We start from the raw sequence: 9,259 nt of genomic DNA, 5'->3' as shown, positions 1-9,259 counted from the left end.
GAATGTAGGAGGTCTGTTTCCTCTGTTGCGCAGTACGCCAGGCCTCGTTTCCATCGCCTGGTCCGTCCAAGCCCTCCCGATGAACACGACCACGCATTCCGTTCTGACCCAGCCGGTTGGCTCCCACGCGTTCCGTTGCCTCCTGATGAACACGACGCATTTCGTTGCCTCCCCATGAACATGATGCATTCCGTTGCCTCCCCATGAACACGACGACGACGTTGTTTCTCCGTTCCAACCCAGCCATGTACACGAGCCCTGGCCGTACGTATGCGCGAGTAGGCGTTCGAGACCCCGCCCGTATGTGCACATACGTGGTCGTATTTTCTTTCTTGCACCCTGGCCGCTGTACGTACGTGTACATGCTACATGCGCGCCTCTACTACGACACGTACGCGCCTCTACTACGACACGTGCGCGCCTCTACATCCCCCAGTATATATGTACGTACACATTCGCGACCAGAATGACAACGCTACGTACGCTTCAACCAGGTGGGTCCAGACTGTCAGGCACGTCCTTTCCTGCGAAGATGTAGCTGGTTGATCCCGGCAGTCAGGGGCAAACGTTTTTTCGCGAAATACGGTGGCCCGTCCGGTGGGTCCCCGCTGTCAGGTGGAGGAATAATTATTTTGCACGCAATAAGGAGGCACTTCCTTGCCGCGGTCGTGGATCCAGCTGTCAGCCTCTCCACGTACAGTCCATGTCAGATGGAAGCCGTTCCTTGACCATGTTGACCACGCCGCGCCAAGAGCACTAGGGCGCTGGACGACGGCGACGCCTAGGAAGGGGACGACACGGAGCCGGGGAAGACGCGGCAGTGGATGCCCACGCGTAGAGGAGTACGAGGGTTCACTGGTTCGCTGCGGTGTGAGGCTGCCGTCGCCGCAGAATAACAGGGGGTTGGATGAGTAGAGGGATGGCCTGGCCAGCGGTGGGAGTAGTAGGGGGCGGTGAGGCCTCCACCGCATCGCAGGCGGCCACGGGAGGCAGGAGCACGAGGCACGACCGGCACTGGTTTGGGAGGCTGGAGCAAGAAGACCAGAGGTTGAAGAAGCACTACGGCCGTTGGATGGACATCGTACGGTCACTGGAGCTAGAATCGTGCATATTGACTAAGTGGACAAAGCCCTCCGTCCCCGTCAACTTAGTAGGCCCACAAGTCAGCCTTCCACTATACTGGGTCCCAGCTAATAGGGGGAGTATTCATTTTTTGTGCGTAATAAGGAGGCACTTCCTTGCGTGCGAAGATATAGCTGGTGGCTCTGAGCTGTCAGCGGCAGTAACATTTTTTTCACAAAATACAGAGGCCCTTTCGGTGGGTCCCTGATGTCAGGTGGAGGAATCATTATTTTGCGTGTAATAAGGAGGCATTTCCTTGCGTGCGGCCGTGGACCCAGTTGTCGGCCTCTCCACGTACAGTCCACTTCAGATGCATGTCGGTCGTTGACCATGTTGACCAGGCCGCGCCGAGAGCACCAGGGCGGTGGACGACGGCGAGGCCTAGGAAGGGGACGACACGAAGGCAGGGAAGACTCGGTGGTTGTTTCCCACACGGAGGGGAGTACGACTGTACGAGGGTTTACTGGTTCATCTGCTATCGCCGAAGAATAACAGCAAGTGTGGGTGAGTAGAGGGATGACTAGGCCAGCGATGGGAGTACGGTGGGGCGGTGAGGCCTTTGCGGCAGCACAGCCGGCCACGGGGAGGAGGGAGCAGGCTGTCCCGCCGGTGCTTGTTTGAGCGGCTGGAGTAGGAAGAGCAGAGATTGAAGAAGCACGATGACCGTTCGATGGACATCCAACAGTCACTGCTTGTGCGTCAACCTTTTTTTAGGAAAGCCTCAAATCTATGGAAAACATCATACATCCCATCTGCCATTATTTCTAATAATTTACAGCCCATTTGCTAATTATTAAGGTTTTTTTGGAGCCCATATTCTTTTTGTTAGCATTACAGCCGATATTGTGGCCACGGTTAAAAAATTATACGAAATTTTGCATATTTCGGTGCGATCCGAACTGTTTTTAATCCCGAAATTTTGACTCACATTCAAACTGATTTTAAAAATAAATGTATATCAATATAAAATCCAACAAATTCTCCACACATAAAAAATAATGTAATTTAAAATCTTGAAATGAAAAAAAGATATTTGAAATTAATTGCCGGTTTGATGTGTTTTAATAATGTACATCCCATTTCTCATTACTGATAGGCCATTTTCTCCACCAGCCGAATGAAGCTCTCCTCGTCTTGAAAGATCTACAGCCCAACAGGCCTGACAAAGCGACTTACTTGGCAAATCACAAAAAAACTGGGCTATGACTGTGGACCCAGCTGTCAGCCTCTCCACGTACAGTACTCTTCCGATGGAAGTCGGTCGTTGACCACATTGACCATGCCGCGCCAAGAGAACCAAGGCGGTGGACGACGGCGAGGCCTAGGAAGGGGACGACGTGGAGCCGGGGAAGACGCGGCAGTGGATGCCCACGTGGAGAGGAGTACGAGGGTTCACTGGTTCGGCTACGGCGTGAGGCTGCCGTCGCCGTAGAATAACAGGGGGTGTGGGTGAGTAGAGGGATACCCTGGGCCAGCGGTGGGAGTAGTAGGGGGCGGTGAGGCCTCCGCGGCATCACAGCCGGCCACAAGAGGCAGGAGCACGCAGCACGACCGGCGCTGCTTTGGGCGGCTGGAGCAAGAAGACCAGAGGTTGAAGAAGCACTATGGCCGTTGGATGGACATCGTACGGTCACTGGAGCTAGAATTGTTCATATTGACTAAGTTGACAAAGTCCTCCGTCCTTGTCAACTTAATAGGCCCACAAGTCATTTTTTGGTGCGTAATAAGGAGGCACTTCCTTGCGTGCGAAGATATAGCTGGTGGGTCCGACCTGTCAGCGGGGGGAATGTTTTTTTCGCGAAATACAGAAGCCCTTCCCACGTACAGTGCACGTACATTGCGTAATAAGGAGGAACTTTCCTTGCGTGCGACCATGGACCTCGTGGGTCCCAGCCGTCAGGCTCTCCACGTACAGTCCTCTTCTGATGACTCTCGTATGTTGACCACGCCGCGCCGAGCGCACCGAGGCGATGGACGAGGCGAGGCCCCGGACTGGAACGACCCGGAGATGGGGAAGATGCGGCAGTGGAGTCGCAGACGGAGAGGAGTGGGAAACTTGACTGGTTCGGGTGCGGGGTGGGCCTACACTCGACAGAGAATAACAGGAGGTGCGGAGTGGAGGGATGGCCTGGCCATCGGCGGGGTAGCGTTTCGCTGAGGAGCGCAAAACAACGTCGCTAGACGCCGAGGCTGGAGCAGGCGGTTCCGGCAGCGCTTGGGGAAGAAGACGAGAGATTGAAGAAGAATGCCGGCCGTTGGATGTAAATCCAACGACTTCTTAGGCTTCGACCTACTGGCCCACATGTCAGCCAGTCCATTTGTTTTTTCAGTCCATTTGGTGGGCTGGGTGAAACAATGATGTAGCATCTATGCAGCCCTTTTAAATCCCATTTGCATTTTTCTCGAAATCTGCGGACTTGCTGGGCTGGGTGAAAATATCATGTTGGGCTAGACGGAGAAATGTTATAAAAACATAAACACATGATTGCACATCAGTAAAATCTTTGCAAGCTTATGTATGCAATCACTAGGAGTTAACTTGCCAAGTTATATATAAACAATTATTATTATTATTTTGTAAGAACTTTCAACTTACGAAATAAAATATCATTTTAATTTGATGAGTTAATAGTACGTGGGGTATTATTATTTTTTAGGCTAGACGTGGGATAGTTGAGTTGGTTCTAGGGGAAAGTACTGGGAGAAAACTCAGTTTACATCGAAAAAGAAAGTGGGAGAAAATTCAGAGACCTGCTGGGTCCACCAGAGGAGGGGAATATGTTGGGAGGAAGGAGATTCAAAGCACGGTAGCCGAGTGAACTAGTTTTTTTACGGACAAGTGAACTAGTTTACATACATAAGCAAATAGCCACTGAAAAAGCAATCAGGTTAATGGGTTCTTAAAATAAATATTTCGGACAAAACAGATAATTACGACACATAGGCTAATGCATGAAACACTCAGATGATAAAGGTGCTTATAAACAGATAAAGTACAACATCTAGACGTTCCTGGCACGCTTGATCATGATGACGCGGCTGTCCGTGTACTCGTCGGTTACGGGAAGCAGACACGCCCTCATGTCCAAGATCTGCCTGTACATGTTGTAGCATGCGTATGCGTCCTTGGCTGCGTAGGTTATGTAGGCTAGATTCAGAGGTACCTCCCACGTGTTCATGTCATCTTCTTTCATGTTGGCGTATCAGGGGTCGACGATGGTCTCAAAGAGGTCAACCACGGAGTCCTTCTCCTGCCTGTTGCTAATGATCTTGTATTGCTTCTGGATGTCGACAAGCTTGTTGCACCAGATGGCCGAATCGTCGCGTTCTTCCTTCTCTCCACCGTAGCGAAGGTGCAGTCGGCGCTGCCGATGAAACGGGCGAATGCTCCAGAACCTGGTGCAGCCATAGGACTGAGGCGAGGCAGAGCTTCACCGAGTCTGTATCGTTGGTGTACATCACATTCAACTTGGTGCAGCCATAGGACTGAACGGCGAACTCAAAGGGGAACTCCTTGCTGAAGTCCATATCCAGCAGGCTCACCCCTCGGATCGCCATTGGACTCTCTTCGAGTGAACGAGTGTGTAGGCGGCGACAGTAGTTCGTTTTTCAGCTCTTGGGGAACTGGATTCAACAGTAAGCTGAGTGTGTACGTGCGACAACAGTTACTACCCCTCCCTCGTCCGCTGCATGCCCGGCAGAAGATGCACCCTCGGCCACGAGCGGGTCTGTATTGGTACTGTAATAATAGGAGTTAGTGGTCACTTTACTTAAATTTTATTAGCTTTAATAGAAATTTATACTTAAAACAAGCAATGCATTCGCTCGTTCTATCAGTGCCACAGGATCAACATGCACAACAATTAGAATTATTATTCTCAGGACGCACACGATCAGCACATTTGTTGCACTTTCACAAAGATAATACTACCAAGTTTGAACTGTTTGTTATGGTTGTTGTCCTCTGCATCATCATGCCGTGTTTCCCAGCTTGCAAGATTCAAAACCAACAAATAAGATCCAAATAATAAGTACAACAAAGATGCCTACACATCTCATTGATTCCCAGCTTGCAAGATTCAGAACCAATGAATAAGATCCAAATAATAAGTACAACAAAGATGCCTACACATCTCATTGATTCCCAGCTTGCAAGATTCAGAACCAACAAATAAGATTCAAATAATAAGTACAACAAAGATGCCTACACATCTCACTTATTCCCAGCTTGCAAGATTCAAAACCAACCCATTAGAGCCTTTTGATAAAGTGAATATCGGGATTAAATCCATCTTGGCTAGCCATGTCATACAATCGAAAACTTGGCGAATGCTCTTGACCGTCACAACATCTGTAGTTGAGTATTCCTGTTTGCACAGCACAAACAAGGAGACAGGAGAGCATGATTTCAGTTTAATAGCGGCCTCCTTGAACTCAACCTCCAGCTCTACTTGGATGAGGTCTGCCTGGAGTTCCATGATTCAATTCATGTGCCTTTTTCTGCAGTTCACCTGAAATGAAGCAAAGATTGCATCATTCAGCTAGCAAGAAGTACTTGCTGTTGTGAGCTGGCAGGTTCTTCTTTTGTAGTTGCACTAAAATTGAGGAACATTAAGGTTGGCTGTCCGGCTCATGTAAGGTGCAACTATAGTTTTCTTATCCTTTTGTGCAGTTCCACTAAAATAAAGTGCCATTGCGGTGACAGTGACGGCTCCATCTTATAAAGGCTAATAAAATGTTGCACAAGATTACCAGCAGAACTTGACGGGGATTTTGGAAACTCCAATCACCATTTTGTGCAGTTCCACCAAAATTCAGAGATGTTGCCCATGTGACATTTTAGTTGAACTACACAAGACACTCATTCCAAAAAAAAGTGTTTTGTGCAGTTCACCAAAAGGTCACAATAGCAACAAGGTGAAATGGATATCCCTATTTGCACAAAAAGATAGAAAATAAACAGTTGCTGGTCAATAAGAATATACGAAACATATATAAAATGAAAAGAAGCATCTTAATTATGTTCATGGCAATCACGCAAGGACAGTAGAAATTTTAAAACGTCAGCAATGCTTCATGTTACCAGAAGCATTACGATCAGCAATGAGATTCCACAAATATTGGATTACTTTAATGGTGGCATTGCTTGTTTACCAGACACAGTAAATCAACATCAGCTAAAGAGTTGGTTTAAGGGCATGGGACAGTGGGGACACCAGGACACTCAGCAGCGTAAAGGAGCAACTTACTTATCATACTGGGGAAAACAGCAGGATTGCCATTTGTAACACAGTTTAATTGCATCTTATCACTGGAGGCATTAGGTTAACAATAACACTGGTTAGATATGTCCCTAAGGTAACAGTGTGATCGCTTCATTTTACATGTGCCCTTACATTAACAACAGCAAAAGGTTGGTATAAGGACATGCGACAGTGGACGCATCAGCACAATGTACCTACAAGGAGGCATAAAGTGGTGATGCCGAGTTTGTTCATGCTATGTGAGGGCAGCAAACCTAATCCTGGAGACCTTGTACTATGTGAGGGCAGCAAATCTAATCCTGGAGACCTTTTACTATGTGAGGGCAGCAAATCTAATCCTGGAGACCTTTTACTATGTGAGGGCAGCAAATCTAATCCTGAGACATTTTACTATGTGAGGGCAGCAAATCTAATCCTGAGACCTTTTACTATGTGAGGGCAGCAAATCTAATCCTGGAGACCTTTTACTATGTGATGGCAGCAAATCTAATCCTGGACGTACTCTGTTGACTTGTCCACCAGCCGCCACTTTCTATCATTTTTTCAACCAATAATAGATCTGTTCCTTATCCAGTTTGTACTGTGTTTTCCCATTATTTCCCTTTTCAACCAAGAGACCGGTTGGGTATCCGGTCTCTACTACTTTCACCATATTATTTCCTCTTTGAATCAAGTCCTAGATTCATGCTACAACTTTCCCCCCTTTCTTCGTTGTTTGAACAAAGCCCTAGATTCGAATGCATGAAGTAGCTTTACCTCTAATAATACTAAAAATTTAGGTGGCTTTGGAAGAGCTGATGGGAGTAGAAAAAAATGCACATATAGACACATGGGGAGCTGGGGAAGTAGAGCAAGGCCTCTTTCGAAGAACTTATACCTGAGGGTCACCGGGATGTCGGCGGCGGTAGGTTGGATTTGCGGACAATACGGCAGGGAGGAAGAAGGGTCGGAGGACCTCCCGAGCCGGCGCTGTGTCGGAGAGAACGACACAGGCAGAGGATCGGGCCCCTCCGGCAGCTGTGGGTTTCCTCCCTCGGCGGCGATGACCGCGTGAACGATGCCTGCGGTCGCCAGCACCGTCATGAAACGCTGCGCGGTGCGGGGCCGCAGGCCAGCGCCTTAGATGATTTGTCACAGCCGACTGCCGCACCCGTCCATCGCCTCCATAGGTGCTTGTGGCTTCTGGTCACTTGGTCTTGGATTGGAGTGAGCAGTGTTGCGCAGAGACTTGGGAGTAGATGGATTGGAATGGTGGGGCGCCTTTATTATATGAGAGTCCAAACTCTGTTGCATTCACATCGTGTTGGCTCTATTCTGCTTCTCCAATTGATTCCCTCTGCATGTAATTGAGGATGCATCATTGACCGTTCAACGTCTCGGGAACTGCTACCCTCTCCCTCCTTGGCATTCAAGCACCTATGGACCCGTCAATGACGAGGTGCCTATGGTGACTTCGTAAATTCAAGATGATAGTGCCGTGCGTGTGTGCGTTCATAGGGGTGAGTGTATGCACGTGTATATGAGCGCTTGCGTCTGTACTGTGTAAAAAAATGTAAATGCGTGTCAAAAAGAGACTAGTCAGTATACTCAATATTGTGCACCTCGGAGAGGAAAACGATAGAACTAGTATGTATTTATTTACGGTGCAGATTCACTCATTTTGCTCCATATGTACTCCGTCTCGGTGTAGTCTAGTCACTTGTTGAAATCTCTAGAAGGGAAAATACTCCTTTCTGGTTTACAGGGCTATACTAGCAAGTAGTTGTACGTACTAGTACAATAGTGGGCTCACATAGCAATTTTGTCTCATGCAAGAGTCTGGCTATATGCGTGCTCCAATGTTCGCAACTGCAACGTTCGGTTTGCACTTGGCTCTTCGCCTCTTCGAGAAGACGAACAATGATGTTACTACTACTGCTTCTACAGTGTCGAATCCACTGCTGCATGTCCATCCACCGCGAGCGGGACGGATAGCTTGTTGTAGAAGTACTACTAAGCAAAAGCCCGTCCTCGTTTGCGAGCAACCACGCGCATGGGTGAGGGAGAAGGCGTGTAGTAAAATCAAGCTTATCCTCGTTGTACGAGTTGACGCGACACATCATAGCACTGGCCCGACATGCTTGCCTCTAAACTTGGCTGAAAGACCTGCAGTGTACAATATATTTGCTGCAACCTCTAACATTTACCCACCACAAATTAAAATATATGTGGCCGTATGCATCATTCTGATGCAGAGGCCGGGGAGTCCCTCCTTTTCAAAAAAACAAATTAAAATATATATTCCTATCTTGACCAGATGAGCGAGCAAACTACAATCACCAGGGTGTCGGGTAGGGCCGGAAGACTATTTTAAATTTTTTTAAACTTCGAGACGGCCACATAGCATGGAGCCGACCCCAACGATTTTAAGCTTACAGGCATGATACACGCTATCCCAGACTACTCTACACATGAAACTTCCACACGAGCATCCGGGCTGCGCTTGGCTCTTCGCCTCTTCGGGAAGTCGAACAATGATGGAGTACTACTGCACTGGAGGAGTACTACAGTACGCTTCTGGCCATCTGACACCAATTGAACTGCTGCATGTCCACCGCGTGCGGGAGGGAGAGCGTGTAGCGAAAGCTTCTCCTAGTCTTGCCAGCCACCACGCTCATGGGCGAGGGAGGGACGCTCCTGCCTTTGCGTGTATGACAGGTGGGCCCGACAGGTGTGTGGTCAACCTATCAAAGAGCCAAAGGCAGGTGCAATTAAGTCCGCGAGGGAGAGGATAATCAAACTTCTCGTTGATGTACGAGTTGACGCGACACATCAAAGCACTGCACTCGATATATTTCAATAATTTGCGTTTACCGATGCATTAATTACAATGC

The sequence above is a fragment of the Triticum urartu genome, chromosome 7A, assembly GCF_056163025.1.
Source record: "Triticum urartu cultivar PI428250 chromosome 7A, HENAU_Tu73, whole genome shotgun sequence".
NCBI classification, from domain to species: Eukaryota; Viridiplantae; Streptophyta; class Magnoliopsida; order Poales; family Poaceae; genus Triticum; species Triticum urartu.
Note: the sequence above shows the minus strand (reverse complement) of the source record.